The sequence below is a fragment of the Lissotriton helveticus genome, chromosome 11, assembly GCF_964261635.1.
Source record: "Lissotriton helveticus chromosome 11, aLisHel1.1, whole genome shotgun sequence".
Classification (NCBI taxonomy): Eukaryota; Metazoa; Chordata; class Amphibia; order Caudata; family Salamandridae; genus Lissotriton; species Lissotriton helveticus.
The window spans coordinates 1,081,869,725-1,081,878,825 of record NC_136072.1 but is presented as its reverse complement, the minus strand read 5'-3'; the positions used below and the strand labels follow the sequence as shown (position 1 = coordinate 1,081,878,825).

The 9,101-nt window shown below is 45.1% G+C and overlaps 1 non-coding gene across 1 annotated transcript; it reads right to left on the bottom strand.

Annotated features, from left to right (window-relative positions):
- Positions 1-8,647: 8,647 nt before the first annotated feature.
- LOC144793027 (U4 spliceosomal RNA) lies at positions 8,648-8,787 on the bottom strand. The gene has a single exon (XR_013602699.1). It is a non-coding gene; the product is annotated as a U4 spliceosomal RNA (small nuclear RNA).
- Positions 8,788-9,101: the final 314 nt, after the last annotated feature.

Below are 9,101 nucleotides of genomic sequence, written 5' to 3'. Positions count from 1 at the left end.
CACATCACTCCTTCTGGAATTAATTTTATGCAGATAATGGTTGCCAAAATGTTGGAAACAAAATAGTTCACCATAATTAGCAGATTCTAAGTACAAATCTTCAGCATCAAAGGCAGCATAATATTTAAAATCAGAAAACAATTCCTCTACGACCTGAACATCCCAATCATCAGAACGTATGTTTTGTTTTACTACATCCCCCATGTTTACCCTGATCACATTAGGGACATTAACAACCTCAGTGGGGCCATGGATTTGAAATTTAACGGCATCCAACACAATCCCATCTAGGACATGCTAAGCAGTGATGTTAACAAAAGTCAAGTCTCTCTTCAGTCTGTGTGCTGAAAGCTCTCTCCTCGACATAGTGTCCATTGAGGAGTCAAAAAAATAAAACACAAATCCAATTGACATAAAAAGGTAAATTGAAAAAAGTACTAATCAAGTATATGTCCAAGGGGGAATCAAAAAGTGTTTTTTAAATAAACTGGCATAAATTGCAAGACGTGAGGGCTTTTTTGAGTCATGCGAAACAGTGTCAAAAGAAAATCTGGATTCTGTGGCCAAACGTGTTTGCAAATCAGGCATCGATAAGTCAGTCGGGTAAGTGTAATCGATTTCATCAACGTTAGTACCAGGCAAAGTACTTAATAAAGGACTGGAAATTGTAGGCATCTCGATGGCCACCTCTGGCTCTGGATTAGAAGCAGTGGCCAAAACAGAATTTCTCACAATTGAAAGACAGGAGACCGCCGGTGTCATGCTAAGAAGAATCGGCCACTCTGTGTATCTTGTCATTGTCAATTGAGATAAACCCGTTTTCCTTACGACCTGGAAGTGGTGGTAAAATGACTGTTCTTGTGCCCTTCACACCAAGCACAGGAACCGGAGCTCGATAGGAGGGACCAAATTCTTTTTTGTTCTCGATCTTCTCCCGAACCAGTTCTCCAACTTGGGGTAGCCAGCCAACTACCGGGATCTGCAACGCATCATCCGATGTGGAGGGCAAACATTCCTTTGCAAGACTGTCTCTGGTCTTTTGTAGATCCTGTAAAACATTGCAATGTTCATCTACGTCAAAGGCTGTGGCTTGGGCCACGTAGTCTAGACCGTCAAGGTCCGGGACATACATCTTGATACCAAAGAGCATTTCGTATGGGGTCCGCCCACCCAGAGACCTTCTAGGGAGATTATTAAGAGCATGCTGCACGCCATTGAGATGGGCCAGCCAGTTCCTGCCAGTGCCTATAACTCGAGCTGTCAAAGATTGCTTTAAGTCACAGTTCATTCGTTCCACTACACTATTACCCTCAGGTCTGTATGGAGACGAAAACTTGACTTGGACCCCCATCGACATCATGGCATCCTTATAAGCCTTAGAGGCGAAAGCAGGACCCTGATCCGAATGGAAGGTAGCACAGGCAAAAATCCCTACAAAGACGCGCAAATCTCTTATGACAGTCCGTGAATCAGCGCTACGGTGGGGCCAGACCCAGACAAAGCGTGTGCATGAATCAACTGCGACTAAGATATACTTATATGAAGTATCAGAAGAAAAAGGACCGCAGTGATCTAAATAAACGCATCCTAGTGGTTTATTAGATATGTACAACTGTGTCTGTGGTGGACGCGCAGCAGTCGAAGGCTTAATCTGCTGGCAAATGTCACATTGAAGGACATAATTGCGCGTCTGTTTGTACAGTCCCCGCCACCAGAAACGCTGTTGTAACTGAGATACAGTGGCCGAGACGCCCGCATGCGCAGACGCCACACCTTCATGTGCCGCTGTAATCAACGTATTCCTACGGTCCGAGTTGGGAATCAACCGCTCCCCAACTTCAGGAATTTTCACATAAGGAACCTTATTGGGACTTAAGTGGTATGTGTACTTCGAAGGGAACCCCGCAGGATATTTACCTCCCTTCTCAGTGGCAGCAACATCCGCCAAGATATCATCATCAATCTTACTTTTTGACCGTGTAACTGCTGCAACTAAATATGTCGATGTCGCAGATTTCGCCGCCTCATCAGCAAGCGAGTTACCCACAGCGTGCACTCCAACAAGCTGATGGCCGAGAGTATGAATTACAAACACAAGTGGCAACTGCTCTTTAAGCTCAGCCACTCAAACCCAGATCATTTTATGTTTTATTGTGCTACCCTTGGAATCACGAAAGTCATTTTGAATCCAAAAGAACAAGTTTTCATTGTAAGACTGGACACAGTGATAGAAACCACTCACAATAAGAGTCGTCACACTAGGATCTGCATACTCCAACGCAAGCATCAGAGCACGAAGCTCTGCCAATTGTGCGATGCAGTCCCCTAGAGTCTGCGTGTGCACGACTCTGGACTTGAACTCATCGTTCACCATGGCACCGACCACAATGGCGCATGCGGAAACGTAGGCGTGTTTAGAGCCATGCGCAACCTGCGCCGACCCATCAGTGTAAATGATGCAATGGAAATCCTCCAAAGGCCGCATAGCTAAAGGAGCTGGATGAACGAATTCATATTGTAAGTACTCCTGCTACCATAAGGAGGCGTCAAAAACAAACGTGACATCCGGGGAAGTCAGCGAAGCAGCCAATTGTATCCACCGAGAATGCAAAGTTTTTGAATTCGGTACACTGGCTTTCGTAACTGCTTCTAAAGCAGGACACGGGGTAACAACCAACATGCGTTTTCCCTGTGACAGAGAACGTTCCTTAAGAATCGCCATCTGTACAGCCGTCAACACCTTCTCCACAGTGGAAAATCGCATGTCAGCCGAAGTGTACAAGTGTGACTTGTAAGCAATAGACACTGTGTCTCCTTCGTTAAAAGTCAGGTAAGTGAAACCTACCGTCCCAGGGATGATTCTTATCACCAGGGTTGGTATGGTTGTCACCACTCAGTAAGAATTTAGAAGCGAGCAGATCAGCCTGCAAAGATTGCAGAATAGCAGAGTGCTCAGGCAGCCAGCATGATTTGGAAAAAGTTGGTTGTATCAAAGCATACAAAGGCTTGATACGCTGGGCATAATCGGGAATGTAAGCTCTCCCGAAGTTCAAAAATCCCAGCAAAGACTGTAATTTTTTTCAGAGTTGTTGGAGCGCGCAGTTGTGCGCATTTCTCCAAGAAGTGAGGAGCCAATCCTCTACCTTCATTGTTGAGCTCGTAGCCCAGGAACAACACTGTATACTCTGCAATGTGCGATTTTGCAAAGTTGAATTTGTAACCCATGTCTGCAAAGCTACAAATTAAGCGGTCAACTCGGCACAGATGCTCCCAAAGTTCGACGTCTGTGAGATAAATGTCATCCACATACGAACAAGCATTTGGGTCAACTCTCTTTAAAAGAGAGACTATGCGGGCAGTAAAAATCCCAGGACTATCCTTATAGCCCATAGGCAAACGCCGAAATTGTTTTTGCACACCGCCTCAAGTAAAGGAGGTCCATTGGGAACTCAGACCATCCAAATGGTGGGCATAAAAACCATTGGAAATGTCAAGCGTGGTCTTAAACCGCTTACGCACAAGACTATCCACCAAAGCAGAGCCGTGAGTATTCTGTACCGCACAGGTACTGCAATGCGAGTTTAAATGCCGGTAATCCAATACCAAATGATACAATCCGTCTGGCTTGGTCACAGTAAAAAGTGGGTTATTCATTGGTGACACACACGTTTCAATTACACCTTGATATTTCAATTGTTCAAGGATTTCCGCAACGGAAGCCTTAGCTTCACGTCGAAGAGGATATTGAGGTTGAGGCTGCGGCTGAGACCGCAAAGGAATCTCGTGGTGTGGGGAAAATGTATCCCAACCACAGTGTGTACGGTAGAGAGCCGGCGCTAGAGCCTTAGCCCACTCTTCTGCAAAATTCAGCGCATGCTCCTTCGAGACTGTGTGCGCGAAACTGGGGAGGATCACCTCCTCCCCTCGCGGAGCTGCGAGAACAAAAAGTGGGGGCCAGTCAGCCTCCGATAACAAAATGTCATAAGTAGACGAAAGATTTTCCCAAAATATCCCTTTTATGGTACGTTGTATGTCACCTTCGATAAACAGGACAATTTCATAAAGTCTGTCAGGGGGAGCAACTCTAGTGTCAGCTGTTTCTACTACAACATAACGGTCAGTCGCTGTCACCTTCAGTAGTGGACGCAGGGCCTCCCGTATTGTGGTAATCTCTGCCGCGCTGTCCAGCAAGGTCAGAGCCCATGTCAGATTCCGAAGCCGCGTTCTCACTATCTGTGGCATACCTCGCTGTTAATGCGGCGACTTTCTTCTTTTGAAACTGGGGTCTTTTCGGTGTAGATCCGTACTGCTTGCCTGCACTGTCTTTTGGGCGGGGCTGGTCACGTCCTTGCTGGCCACCCGACCCCTTCCGCCTCCTCCACCACCGGTCGCCGAGGCCGATGACTCCTGAAAAGAACGAGGAGAGCGTTGATCAGAAACCTGAAACCGATCAGGTGATTTTATCTTCGCGCGATCGCGCAAGTCATAAATACGTTCTGGGGGTGCAGGCAATGGAGACGCAGGACGAGACTCCTGTTTCTGTTGCTGTTGCTTTCCCTGTTTTTGCTTCGTAGGCCAATTTCATTTTTTGGACTTGGGCTGTAGGTCAGTGTCAGACTTCTGCCCTTGGGGTTGCGTTTTCTCTTTAGTAGAAAAAGGCTTGAGACCCATACTATTGCGACCCACGGTTTTATAAGCCGCTACAATAATCCTCGCTAACTGTCGGGGTTTCTCGGCATCGGGAAGCGCACTCAAAGCATTAGCTACCTGAAAGTTCACTGCATCCCCCTTGACATTAGCAAGAATGAGATCGCAAACCACATCAAAGGTGCCACACAGGCGCATACCCAATTCAACCGCAGCTTCAGGTCCGTGCTCATCCTGAACATGCTTAAGGACCGTAGGCAGGACAGTCATAGACGGAGTGCCGTAACACCTCGCATAGACCGCCGCAAATGTTCTACCCCAGGTCTCACAGTGACCGATTTCAGGGGCCAAGTCTTTGGGTAAACTAATTGTCAGAATCCTGTGTTTTTCACAAGGAGTCGTGTTAGGAAATACTGCTTCCAGCTGGTCAAATTTCTCGGCAAGCCAGAAAGGAAAATCATCCTTATCCTGGGGACGCTTGCCCATCACAGCTTTGACCATTACGGGTTATGTATTGCACCAACGCTCGAATAACGCTAATTGAGACTACAAGTAGTCTATGAAGTTTAAAAACGGTACAATTGCCGTGTTGAGGATGAGGAGTAAATCCAGCCAAAACAGGCCAATTTGCGCCTGGAATGGACAAAGGACCTAACCTCGGAGCGGTTAAAGAATGTGGGAGGGCGCCACCAAACCACACGCGATGCTGCCAAGTATCTATAGGTACTTCCTGTGCCCTATACGGAGTATATTCATTTGGCACAGCAGTGGGAGTGTACGTGTGGAACACACCTGAAGTTCGGTCCACAGCTGGGAATCTCACCCACGAATAAAAGATTTCGTAAGGGTAAGCTATCTCCGCACTCACCACCATTATCACGGCCATGCCATCCACGGGGACATTGTACTGCTGCAAATGGTTACGCACCGCAATGCGACTATGCCGCGGAATGTCCACCGCGGCCATAACGACACAGAAAGGCAAAAGGACAAAGTAAACTTTGTAGCACAACTGGGTAGTAATTCAAGGAAACCGTTTAGAAAGATTCAAGCTTGAAAAGACCTATTTCACAAATAGTAGGGTTTTTCCGACACCACCATTTCCGGAAACGACATCGAAGGGGTTAAGGAATGAATGATGTACTACTCGAGTGTCATGAAATAAGACCACCAACGGTTGGGCGCCATGTAGCAGGGATTCCCTTCTCCTACAGAACTGTGCATAAAGACTTGGAACCTCAGTGAATTAGGGTGTGCCAAAACTCGCCTTAGTACCCAAAATCCCCTTACCGAGCTAGCTACAGTGTCTCATTGGTGATTACAAACTCCCAATGTTTAGACAAACCAGAACATGAACTTAGAATACCTCAGGTCATGTGGAATACATGAACACTCTTTCGTTATACAATCATTTCAAACCAGAACTAGGAGTAAATGAGGACACCTGTACATTTTAAATGTTTATTTACTAATGCAGTGTTCTCAAACGTAGTATCTTAGATAATACAAGCAAACATATTATAAGAAGCAAAGTTATCAGCATAGTTACTAGTCCATAGAATGCAAAAGGTGACAACATGCTAAAATGATGAAATGAATAGGGTTTAACAACACCTAATTCTCACCCTCCCTATCTAGTATATTATATTATATCTAAGAAGGTCTCTTTGGGTGTTATCAGGGCGGCCCCATACCTCAAGATCCTAGTGGTAAGGGATCGCATCATCTTCCACCAGCTCTCTGCATGCAAAGCACCATCAAGTGTGTGGTGTGCTCTGTGTGGAGCAATATAAAACGTGCCTAAAGCCAGAATTTGGCTGCCGCTTGCATGTATTTTATGTCTAGGAAGGTGCGAAGATCAGACCTCACAACAACACTGTGTCAAGTTATCCTTGAAGGTTTCAGCACTCACTGTACAGACACAGTTTACCAAGCAAAGCTGATATCAGAGCAATTACATATTATTCTTGTGTAAATCACAACGCTCTACTAGGTTGAAAGCTAAAACAACAATTATGTGTCGTGTGCAGAAGCAGCAAAAGGTAAAATGGCGTTTAAACATTTAGTAAGCTCATGCTAACTTAACACAGTATAAAGGCAATGAGTAACTATATGACAGTACCTCATGTTACAAAGAAATTAATCCTTTTCAAAAGATGTTATCTGTTTATGCATAACTACTCCTCCACTGCTTCTGACAGACAATGTAAGACATAAAATGGTGTTGTTTTACAAATTTATATCAGCTCTCTGCCCCAAACCGTCGATAGCCACACGCAGAGAATTATGGGAAATTGCATGCTAAATAGCTGTCCAGGTAAGCAGCACCCTCCCAAGTTATGGATTTGATGCTCAGACAGATATACCTTCACACAAAGATGAGATCTAGGCTGCTAACCATAGGTTGTGGAAAATATAAGAAGCACAAATTCATAATAGCATCCTCATAGGACCCACTGTTTTCAAATGTTTACTGCAGGAGGAACGGCAATAATTTAAAGGAAAATAAATTATAGCTACATTTTTCCATATTCCATAATGCACTTCTGCATTTCATGGCACTACATAGTTGCATTTGCTGCATTTCATTTTTAGCTTTAGGAGGTACAATATACTGGTTTCCTGGTTTTCAAAACATTTTAGGGGAAGATTCACAAGGAACTGACGCATCTGCATAGATGCATAAGTTTCCTTGCGTCAGTGCTGAATGTCCTTGTGCCACGATGGATGTGCTGTATTCACAATACAATGCTCCATGGCGCAAGGACTAACAGATGCGTCAGAAATTCTGACGCATCTGTTGGCACTAAAGTGACACCTTGCTGGAGTTGCTCATGAAAGTGACGCAAAAAGCCCTGAGTCATTCCTTATGCCTGGTCTGTGAAGGCATAGGGATTTTGACGCAGTGAAGGCGTAGAGTGATGCAGTGAAATCTTGTAGATTTCAGTGCGTCAGTTCTATAAGGCTTTTGCGTGGGAACGCCCACCCCGCATACATTATACCTGTCGCAGGTATAATGTGATGCAGGACTTCACAACGTGACACATCTCCCTAGATGCGTCACATTGTAAATGGGCTGCAACATTTACGCCGCAGCTGCGTCACAATACAGATTTTTATACATGCCCTGGATATTGCTGTGTGTACATTGTGTGTCTGCGTCTGCATGCAGCATACAAATGTGCCGGATCTGGTAGCCCAGTTTGGCTGATGCAGCCACGCAAGAGCTCTTTGCCTAACCTCATTGTCACCGATTCAAATCAGGGAGGATCCACGCAGCCTTTCAAGGCTCTCAGGTGAAAAAATGGGCCCTAGAGCAAGGAAGGAAATAGGCCCCCTTGTTCATGTTTGGAATATAAAATACCGCAATAATCAGGGTTCAGTGGGGCCCGCAGGTCTGTGGGCGCCAGTGCAACTGCACCTGCTGCACCAACAGAAGCTACGCCGCTGTCATAGAGCTGGGTAACATCAATTACTCAGTGCCACAAAGAGCATTAGAAATACACTTTACATAACGACAAAAACCACAGCTTTGTCAGTTCATGTTCTGTTTCAAGCACCCCATGCAATCTGTATGAACCCTCTCCACATTTTCCTACTGATAACAAACGCCTTTGCTCCCAGAAATAAACTTTCTGGGCGGTTTGTGCACATTTGAATGGGAGATGAGACCTCGGAAAAGCCCAGCCCTGCACCGGACTGCGAGTCACCTCAGAGAGCGGAAAGAAAGCCTATCCCCTGCCCATCACTGACCCAAGCGAATCCGTGGAGCAAAGGTGAGAACAAAGAGGAAGAAATGCAAGAATTATGAGAACTCATCAAGGAGAAAAAATCCCTAAATTACTGCTGTATTGAAAAAGCTGAGAAAACAAAACAAAACATAAAGAGTAAACTGAAGCCAAATAAAGTCACAGTTTTGTCCTTGTCACCGACAACAATTCTGCAAGAAAATTGCATTGCAAATCAAACTATCATAATTTTTTTATTACATATTCTCCAGTCTCCGAAGAGACTGTCAAAAATTGCCATTTTAACTATATTTCAAGTCTTCATGACAGGGTATTGGGTAAAGTTTTCAATAAGCAATAACCGCGCCTCGGTTAAACCTCATTGGCTACGATACCGCCACTGCACAAAGCAAAACAATTTAGTGTGAATTTCATGCCCACTCGCCCTAGTACCTCATGTTACAAAGAACATGAACCCTTTTCAAAAGATTTTATCTATTTATGCATAGCTACACCTCCACTGCTTCTGACAGGCAATGTAAGACATCTGTTGGCGTTGTTTTACTAATTTCCATCAGCTCTCTGCCCCAAACCAATGCTAGCCACACGCAGAGAATTCTGGGAAATCGTATGCTAAATAGCTGTCCAGGTAAGCAGCACCCTCCCTAGTTATGGATTTGATGCTGAGACAGATATCCCTTCACACAAAGATGAGATCTAGGCTGC